The following is a 9,822-nucleotide window of genomic DNA, read 5'->3' on the forward strand; positions in this document are numbered from 1 at the left end:
ATTCACTTTGCTTATTAGTGAGTTGTAAACTTTTAAAAATCTACTTTAGAAATAAGTCTTCTGTCAGATACATGTTCTGCAACCATTGTCTCCCAGTCAGTGGTTTGATTTCTCATTTTCTGAATGGGGCCTACTGAAGAGCAAAAAATATAAATGAATTCCAATTTATTGATTTTTTCCATTTTTTACAGTTTTTGTGAAATGCTTACCAACTCAAACATACTAAAATCTTTTGTGCTTTCTTCTAGAAGTTTAAGCCCTTTTATTTTGATTTCTAATTCATTTTGAATTGTTTTGTATATGGTTGAGGTAAGGGTCAATGTTCTTTTCTCTTTCTTTTTTGCATATGGTTGTCTAATTGTTCCAGCATCTTTTGTGAAACATTATACCCGCTCCCTTTGAAATGCCTTGTAGGATTTATCAATTTACTAAATATATGTGGGTCTATTTCAAGATTCACTATTCTTTCCATTCGCGTGTTTGCATATATTTTTAAAAATGCTGTGCTGTCTTGATTGGTATAGCTCTACAATGTGCCCAATAAGGCCACAGTCTTATGCTTGTTGTATATATAACATCCAGGGTTTCTAGTTGTACTTTGTGGGAGAACGAAGGGAAAGCATATCTACTCCATCTTCTTGGAATCAGAAGTCCTGATGCATTTTTAAAAGCTGGCATCTGGTTCTACTTTCAAAAAAACCATTTCTCTTGTGAAATAAAGAGATCTCCCCACCATCCTTCAAAAGAAATGGGAAACAAGTTTGCAGAAGAAGACAAGAGGATCGTCAAAGTTTAAACCGTCCCAATCCACCTGCTCAGACATTATACCAAGGGCCAAAAGCTACCTCTGTTTGCTAGAAATGCAAGAAAGTGAGATGAGAACACTGGTGATATCATCCACTGCTGATAGAGACCGACCTGTCTGGGGTTTAAGTGGCTAAAATCTGCTTGTTCTTCCCTGCCTTGTCCACATGCACATCTCCACTGTCCACAAACCTTTCAGAGACTCGATTCCCTTCCTTCAATGATTTCACCTCCTTTTCCCAGGCAGAATACATAAAATGAATGTAGGTCCCTCAACTTCCAGCACCAAACTTCCACTACCAATGGCTGCTGCAGCTACTTGGTGTGAATTGGAAAGAAGCACCCTTTCCTCAAAGCTCTTTACTCTCATCTACTGCAAAATAGTCATGGTTACTATTCAAAATTAGGATGACATGCAGTCAATAGTGCCCCCTGGATTTGGGAGACGTACAACCTGCTCAACACCAGAGATCCTATGACTCTACTTGTGCCTGCCCACCCCCCATCTCCCTTTCTCAGGGTTACTACCTGAGGTCAGTCCTTCCACCTGTGCTCTGCATACCCCTCTCCTCCCATCCTGTCTTCTTCCTCTTCATAAACTATTCTTGGGCATTCTTGTGCTGATTAATGTTAAAAATTCCCAGCTCCTTCTCATCAATGTCCAAATAAAACTTGTATTTCTCCAGACATTAAAAAAAAAAAAAAAAAAGTCTTCCTTCCAGTATCCTTCTCATTTCCTCCAGGCAATTTCTTAGAAGATTTGTCTACCCTCATTTGTCTGCATTTTCTCACCAACACCCTCCCTTGCTCTTCAACTCACTCAAAGCTGGGCTCCTCCTACCATTCAATGAACCTGCTCTAGCTGATGGCCATGCCTGTTTGGACCTGGCATTTTTCAGTCTTTGCCTCCCTAATTCCTCAAGAAAACTGATCCAGTTTACAACCCGCAGTGCTCTTCCCCGTCTTATGCAATGCCATAGTCTCCTGGCTTTTCCTCCTAAGACTACCTGCTCCTCTTCCACCTCTCCAAGTAGAGCTCTTGGGGTCCATCCTGCCCTCCTTCCCAAATGGTATTCTCTCCACCACGCAATATCCTCCATGCTCCTGCTCCATTCTCATCCCCATCCACGAATCTAGGAAACAGACTTTCATTCGAGATCCAAACAGGCACATCCCACGGCCTGCTAAGCTTCTCCACTGGACGGTCCTGCAGGCTCAACGTAACTAAACCCACACCGTTTCGCCAAATCTGCTTCTCCTGTGTTCCCTTCCATTATGTAGTTCCCCACCACTCATCCTGTCAGGCCCGAAGCCTGGGGGGTCACCCAACTCTGCATATTTCACACACCCAATTCACCACCGCCTGCCTCCCAACTGTCTCCCCAACCCTCCCTCCTCTATGCACCATGCCAAGGCCCTAACCCAAGTAACCAAAATCGAACAAGCCTCGGGAGATGCCCAAGACCAGCTGCGCCCACGTACAAAGTGCTTCGTGCTCCAGGAGCCTCCTGCTTGTGTCCATCGCTAGGTTTGAACACTCAGGAGAAAAGCGTCAGGTCGGTCCTGTTCACTGATTTCTGGAGCATCCTCAGTGCCTGGCACCAGTTAGGTCGGTAAATAATCGTTAGAACGACAGAAGGACACTGAAAGATAGGGTGCACTCCCTCTGCTGCGCAGCTGGAGCTCAGAGCCAGCGGGCCACAACCCCCACGGGCCACAACCCCCACCCGCCACACACAACATGGCGGCGATTTCGACCTACGTCCAACTTCCGTTTCCTGTGCGGCAGTACGTCACTTCCTCTCCGGTTGCCCTGGAGTTCCTCAGAAGCCAAGAAGGTGCAGATTCTGTTCCTCTTCCCTTCCGAATTCTTGCTTCTGCCGCAGCACAGTCTTACGGAGCAGTTTCGAGGCTCTGCCGCCAGCGGCTTGATGGTGAGAGGGGGACCGCAGGGAGGACCCTCTGGGGGTGGGGCGCGGCGGGGGAGCGAGTTGGGGAAGGTGGCTGGGAGTTGGGGAAGGTGGCTGGGAGGTAGATCAAGAAAGTTTGTGTTGCAAACCTACACGCAAACCGGTTATTATTGGAAGTGGCAGATGCAGTTACGGGGGTTAGAGAAGATGCTTAACAGCTAGGACTTCATCGCCATAAAATGTGTGTGTGCGGAGGGCCTTAGCAGCCAGAAAAGCATTTTCTTCTCCTTTAAGATTTCTGTATTAAATTGGCCCAGTCACTACCTACACCTGCTGTCTGGTAACCTTTCCTCCTGTGTCTGAGGTCATGTGCAGCGTGAGAAGGAAACATGTTGGTTTTCCGTTATTGGCAAGCACCATTCTTCACACTTCTCACCCTTTATTGAAAGGGCGGTGAAAACCCAAGTGCAGGAAGCACTGTTGAAAGTCTGAAAAGGTTACGGAGATCAGAGCCATTGACTTTTATTTATTTTTTATTTAATTTTTAAAAAATAATATTTTAAAGATTTTATCCATTCATTTGTCAGAGAGAGAGGGAGAGGGAGAGAGCGAGCGAGCGAGTCACTGCAGGCAGAGTGGCAGGCAGAGGCAGAGAGAGAGAGAAGGAGCTCCCCATTGAGCAAGGATCCCAATGGGGGACTCAATACCAGGACCCTGGGATCGTGACCTGAGCCAAAGGCAGCGGCTTAACCAACTGAGCCACCCAGGCATCCCTACTTTTTATTTTTGAGAGAGAGAGAGAGAGAGAGAGAGAATCTCAACCAGGGGCGCCACACCCAGTCCAGAGCCTAACATGGTGTTCCATCTCAGGACCCTCAAGATCATTACCTGAGCCGAAACTGAGCCAGATGCTTAACGGACTGAGCCACCCACATGCCCCAACTTTTATTTTTTAAACGAAGATCTTTTTTACTTGAAGAAACTTAAGGATTTGGGCATCCTAGGATGTGCTGTGAGATCGAAAGCAGTAGAATTTTTGCCATAGATCAGAAGAGAGACGGTCACCCAGTGAGTATCCCCTGACTTGCAGACCAAGTGAGCACAGTCAAAATCTTCTTCAGCAACCACCTTGGCATTGGAACAGGCTGTAAAGTTCACCCTCCTTCAACCCGGTCCTCGCATCGCCACATCCAGTTTTGCCTAGTTGTTCATGTTTCTGGCCTGATCAGTTTTTGTTTTTGTTTCTGGCAGGTGCTGCGGAAGCCCCTAGGTAGCTGAGAAGTTGATGGAATCTTCTTACTGGTGCAACTTTCACTATTGCTTGTTGTTCGAGTGTGAGATAAAGGTGAGCAGAAAATTCTCGAGTGCACTGTTTACCTACAGCACACTGCGACTCGACTTCTGAAAGTTGAGAGAAACAGGTTTGCACAATTGTTGTGTGTGACATAGAAAAGACATGTCATCTGATAACAGGAACATAGCTTTTATGCTAATAAAATGCTTTTAAAATTAGTGTGTGGTTTTTGGTAATTAGCATATAATTTTGGTTATCAGTTGGTTCATAACAAACAGCCTAATTAGGTACCCCCCTGAGTCATTTATCTAAATGACTGTTCTGCTAAATTGTATTTGTGGGCATTGATCAGAGCTAGTGGGAAAAAAAGATTAAGATGAAAATCATGGGATTAAAATTTTAATTAGTTTGCCCCCTGAATAGTTGCTTGGTGTGACACAGTGATTGATTGGGTACGTATACCCACCCAGCAAGGATGTAGCTCTACTACCAAACTTCTGAACATAAGAGTGTTTTACAAAAGACCTAATATTTTATTCACTTATCTTTCTCTTTATTACTGCTTAACAAGGAATTGAAAAGGAAGGCAATGTGTGGGGATCTCATAGTCTTTTGTCTGGTGATACATAGAAAGTATGAACTGAGGGCTCCAATCAGCTCAATATAGCTATTTCAGACTTAATATGTCTAAATAAAGCTATTTCCTACCCCCAACCCCTTCCTCTCCCAGAGTTTTTTTCTTGACCAGTGGCACCCCCACGTATCTGTGTGTTCAGTGCTCAAACCCAGAAGCAGTCTTGACTCCCTCTTCTCTTCATTCCCTACAGCTTGCCCATCAACAATTCCTGTCAGCTTTTCTTTCAAAACATACCCCAAATGCACTCACCGTTCTCATCTCTGCCACCTAACCCAAACACCATCACCCTTTACCTAGTTAAATGCAACACCCCGTGACTCTGGTCTCCCTGTTTCTAATCTCATGACCCATTTCTACCCACCTCCCCACTACCCCATCCAGTCCGTTTTCCACATGATAGCCAAAATGTTTGCTTAAAACATCGGTTGGGCTCTATCACTTCTCTATCTGTACCACCCAGCATCTTCCCACACTAGTTTCTACGCCCTACAAGCCCCTGCATGGTCTGAATTCGTCTGGGACCACTCCCTCCCCCTCCACTCGCTATGACCCGGCCCAGTGTCTCTTTCTTCACCTGCCAAGTCTGGACCTGTCTACAGGCCTTTGCACTAGTTCTCTCCCCTTTGACTGGAACTGTCTTCCTCCAGGTGTTTGCAGGGCTGGATCTCTCTTGTGTAGATCTAAGCTTAAAGATGACCTCCTCAAATAACCCCTTCCTTTACTACCCAAACAACAGTAGGCTCCTATTACTCCCCTTCAAACCATCCTATTTTGCCTTCACCACAACACTTCTCATTACTGCTATCTTCTTGGGTCTTCATTTATTGACTGTCTCCCCCTGCTCCTTTGTGAACACCATGAAAGCAAAGCTCTTGTCTTGTGTGTAACTATCTTTGGAGCCCCATGAGTCTCCAGTGCATGAATGAATGAGTACACGAATGAGGGGATTTCGTTGGCACCAAGATGATTACCATCTCATCTCAGGTACACTGAAGGAAGGCTGGGAAGGGTCAGAGGACCAAATAGCACATAGAACGGACCTTAAAACATGAGACTTGGGCAAGGATGCAGAATGGAGAGAGGCAGGAAAAATGCTTGGGATTAGAGGCAAGGGCACAGTGAAGGTAAATGGAAATGATATCATGCAACTCTATAGATACATCCTAGAAATCCTAACCTGTGGGGTGCCTGGCTGGCCCAGTCAGTTAAGTTTCCAACTCTCGGTTTCGGGTCAAGTTGTGATCTCAGAGTCGTGAGATCGAGCCCTGTGTCAGGCTCCGTGCTGAGTGCGGAGTTTGGTTGAAATTCTCTCTCCCTTTTCATCTGCTCCTCCTGCTTGTAGGCACATGTGCTCTCTCTCTCTGTCTCTCTAAAATAAATAAATAAATCGTTAAAAAAAAAAAAGGGAAAGAAATCCTGATGCTTGTATAAATGTGCACTTGCATCTGTGTACACACACAGTCCAGCTAAAGAGTAGTGACTCCCCACATTCACTTGGTACCTGAGTCTTACAGAACACATCTTCTGGGGAGAAACAGATACTGGTGCTTTAGTGTCAGAAGAGAGTGATTCAGAAGTCTAGGTGGGCCCCGCGCGTCTGCTGCTGGGGAATCCTTGTAAGCTGGTCTCGTTCTTGGTCGGGGTAAATAAGGCTGGGTAAATACTAGCAGCTTGGAGAAGACAGCCTGGCATCCTGCAGTGGTTCTGTTACACCGCCCAGTGGGGTGAGCCTGAGCCCCAGTTTTCTTCAAATAGAAAGTGAAAGGCTTCCTTGGAATCCTGTGTAACTTTAAAACTCAAACTTTACTGAAAGTGGGTATGTGGGATTCCCTCCTCCCTGAAGAACAAGGAGCCTACTTTTTGCCTTGACCCTTGAACAAAGGCCTACATCCGAATTTGGTGATTCTACTTAAATGCCATATTTTGTCTAAAAAGCACTTTACCAAATTATGCCACCCAATATTTATATTGACAACCAGAGAACACGTCAGGAGCAAATTCTGTGAAGCCATGGCGAGTGAGCTCAGACCTGTTCTCTTAACTCTAAGTTGAATTTGTGGGAATGGGGTTGAAGGAGAGAAAGTGTCCAGGTTTAAAAAGATGCGGAGGGAAATGGAGCTTAGACCCTAATCCTTTCGTAAATCCTTCTCATTCCCAGTTGGTCAGTAAGATCCCTGGGATTGCCATTCTCTTTTCCATGCACCCCTTGGTCGGACCTTTTGTTAATCCTTTTCCCCCTTTGAGGCTAACTTTGACTTTTTTAGAAACAAACGCAGGCTTTGTTGAGATCCGTGCAAACCCCCATGTTGCATGTCGATTTCATGTCTCCTTGTCTCCTCCAATCTGTGCCAGGTCCTTATGATTTCCTTTGTCTGACCTTGTCACTTTTGAAGAAGTCTGGTCCGCTGTTTTGTAGACTTTGCTTTGATTTGGATTGGCCCGATGTTTCCTCATGATTTAAACTAAGGTTTTGACGTTTCTGCAAGAAAACCACACAAGCAATGCGTCCTCCTCAGGGTACCATGTCAGGCACCGTAGGGAATGCTGGTATGTTTTTTTCTGGTGGTGGTAATCCTGCCCGCTTGGTTACAAGAGTGTCTGTTGGACTTTTCACTGTAAAGTGGAGAATTCCAGTGGTAGTTCCTGTAAATGCGGGGGGAGATGTTGGGAGACGCCCTTGGCATTATTGGTAACAAGATGTTCCATTAGGTGTACGGCATGTGTTTTATTCTGTGTGTATCCCAAGGCTAGATCAGAACTTGCCATGATTATGCTGCATGAATTCAGAGCTAAAGACACCCATGCCGCTGTGAGAAAGAGCTGGGACTCCATCTCGATACACACACGGGAAAATAACCGCCCGTTTCTATTGCATATGGGGGCGGTGTACGTTGTTAATAAATGGAGTCCTTTTCATCCATGGGTTTGTTCAGCAAATGTTTAGCAATAAAGGCTAACATTTTTCAAGTGTCCGCAATTTGCCAGGCACAATACTAGGCTCTGCCTCTATTATCTCGGTTCGTACTCGCAACTCGTTAGAGTAGGTGTTATTGCCAGCTTTACAGGTAAGGATCCAGAGGCTTAAGGAAGCAACTTGCTCGGAGACAAGTGGGCCTCAAATCCAGGGCTAACTCAAGAGTGTATGCTGTTTCCATGGCACCAAGCTTGCTGCCCTCCAGTGTGCCAAGCCCTGTGATCAGTGCTGAGGATACAGAGGGCAAGGTCCACATTTGGGAAGAGCTCTGTCTGGCACAGTAGAGGCACACAGGCCCAGGGAAGAGCCCTTACTCAGGCGGCGGGGGTCACCCTTTGGTTCTGAGGGGCAATTCCTCAGCCTTGAGAACCACTGAGCTGGTTTTTCTCAGGTCTTTACTGAGTCAGTGTGGACTTGGCAGGTGCCGTAGTCAACCAGAGAAGGGAACTCATGCTGCTGCTGTGCTTGCTCTGTTTTTCGTTGGCTGTTATTCATCTCAGCCACCCTATGAAGTAGGTATATTATGTTCACTCAGCTCGTGAGGAAACCAAGGCTCAACAGGGCTACGTAAGGCCCCCCTTGTCACCAGCTGGTAAGTGGCTGAACGGGAGTCTGATCCCAGATCCAACCGATTCTACAGCGTATACCTGGCCTTCAGCACCCTTTGCTCTTCCTGGGAGTCCTGGGAGCATCCCCCACCACTGACGGGACTGTGTGCCTGTTGTCTTCTGATCTGTACAAGCGATGATTATGTTTATGTCGTGCCTGATGGACGCTGACAGCAGTTCATTGGTAGCAAGTGGTGTGGGTTGTTCTTTTTTCCCCGCAAACCAAAAGATCTTTGTGCAGCTTTTGCTTTTTTTAAACCACCTCCTCCCACAGTCAATCCATGTCACCAGAAGGAAATTGGAAAGTGATGATTCTGAATCATTTGCGACATATAAAATGCTACTGTGCATACAAGCACGCTTCCCTAAGAGATGCGGCAGATGGCAAGTCAAGTCTCCCGGTTCCCTGGCTTTTGACGAGAGAGTTCAGTTCCTCCCGGAGTCAGTGCTTCACGAATAGCATCTGATGCTGCTGCTAACAGTCTGTGGCCTTCACGTCGCAGGGCATTTGCAGAACTGTCCAGCGAAGGAGGGCATGGGAAAGGTCTGCGATTCTACCTCTTCTGTTTTGGCATCTCCCCAGCTCTGCATCCTTGTTCTTTCTATTGCCTGTTGGTTTTGAAAAGGTAAAAGCAAAACAACTCTGCACTCAGTGCTTAGAAAACAAAAAGGCAAACAGATTCTTAGCAGGCCTGGGGAGTAGGATGGGGAAACCAGGCAACAGTCTGGTTTAGTACAGTCATTCCATTCTGTCCCTGCCATATATGACTGGGGTTCATCAGTTATCTCACCTCTGCTGCTGCTGTTTAGAGGCAGTGAGAATGGCCAAAAGGCAGGATTAGCAATGGCTGTGAAGAAGAGTAGGTATAAGGAATTGCAAGATGTTCTTGTTTGTCTCAGCTTAGTTTGGACTATGCCAGACCCTCAGACCGGGACTCAAGGAAAGTAATTCATTTGGGAGTTACAGGAACCAATGGTAGGGAATTAGGGAGAATGAGCTGGGAAGGGGGAAGAAGCCAATAAAGGATGTGTTATCAAGCCAGATGCCACTGTAAGGACTGGAGTTTAATAATCCCACTGGGGAATCCCACTGGGGAAACTGCCCTAGAGCCCTATATCAGAATTATCCAGTGTTCCCCCATTCCAGCTGGGGGAGAGAGCTGGGGTATTTACACACCAGCTTCTCAGGGCCAGTGATTGAGGGCTGCTCCCATGAGATGTACTGGGCACACTGGTGGTTTCTGCAGCTTGGGAGGAAGTTCTCAGGCAAAGAGATGCACATGGTGGCCATTGAAGTCACCCAGTGTGGATTGATAACTGTTTTCTGGTCCTGCTGAAAGCAACCACCAGTCAAGAACGTTCAGGACAGACGGCAGAAATTGCAAACCTCAATCTGATAACTGCCTAGACGCCTCTTTTCCCAGGGCTACCTCTCATGAGGAAACCACGCTCTTAGTAGAATCAGTTGAAGGTCCTGGGCTCTTTCCGGTGTGTCCTTTGTTGACATCCATTGCAAACTGCAACTTTTTCATTTTTCTTTTTGTTGGCCTTTCTGAGAGCAGTAGCGGGGAAATCCAGGTAACCAGTGTGCTACA

At 46.3% G+C, this 9,822-nt stretch overlaps 1 long non-coding RNA gene across 1 annotated transcript; it reads left to right on the forward strand.

The window, feature by feature from the left end:
* The first annotated feature begins 3,660 nt into the window (after positions 1-3,660).
* LOC122914314 lies at positions 3,661-4,226 on the forward strand. The gene is made up of 2 exons (XR_006385779.1): positions 3,661-3,782; positions 3,966-4,226. It is a non-coding gene; the product is annotated as an uncharacterized LOC122914314 (long non-coding RNA).
* The last annotated feature ends 5,596 nt before the right edge of the window (positions 4,227-9,822 follow it).

The sequence above is a fragment of the Neovison vison genome, chromosome 7, assembly GCF_020171115.1.
Source record: "Neovison vison isolate M4711 chromosome 7, ASM_NN_V1, whole genome shotgun sequence".
Lineage (NCBI taxonomy): Eukaryota > Metazoa > Chordata > Mammalia > Carnivora > Mustelidae > Neogale > Neogale vison.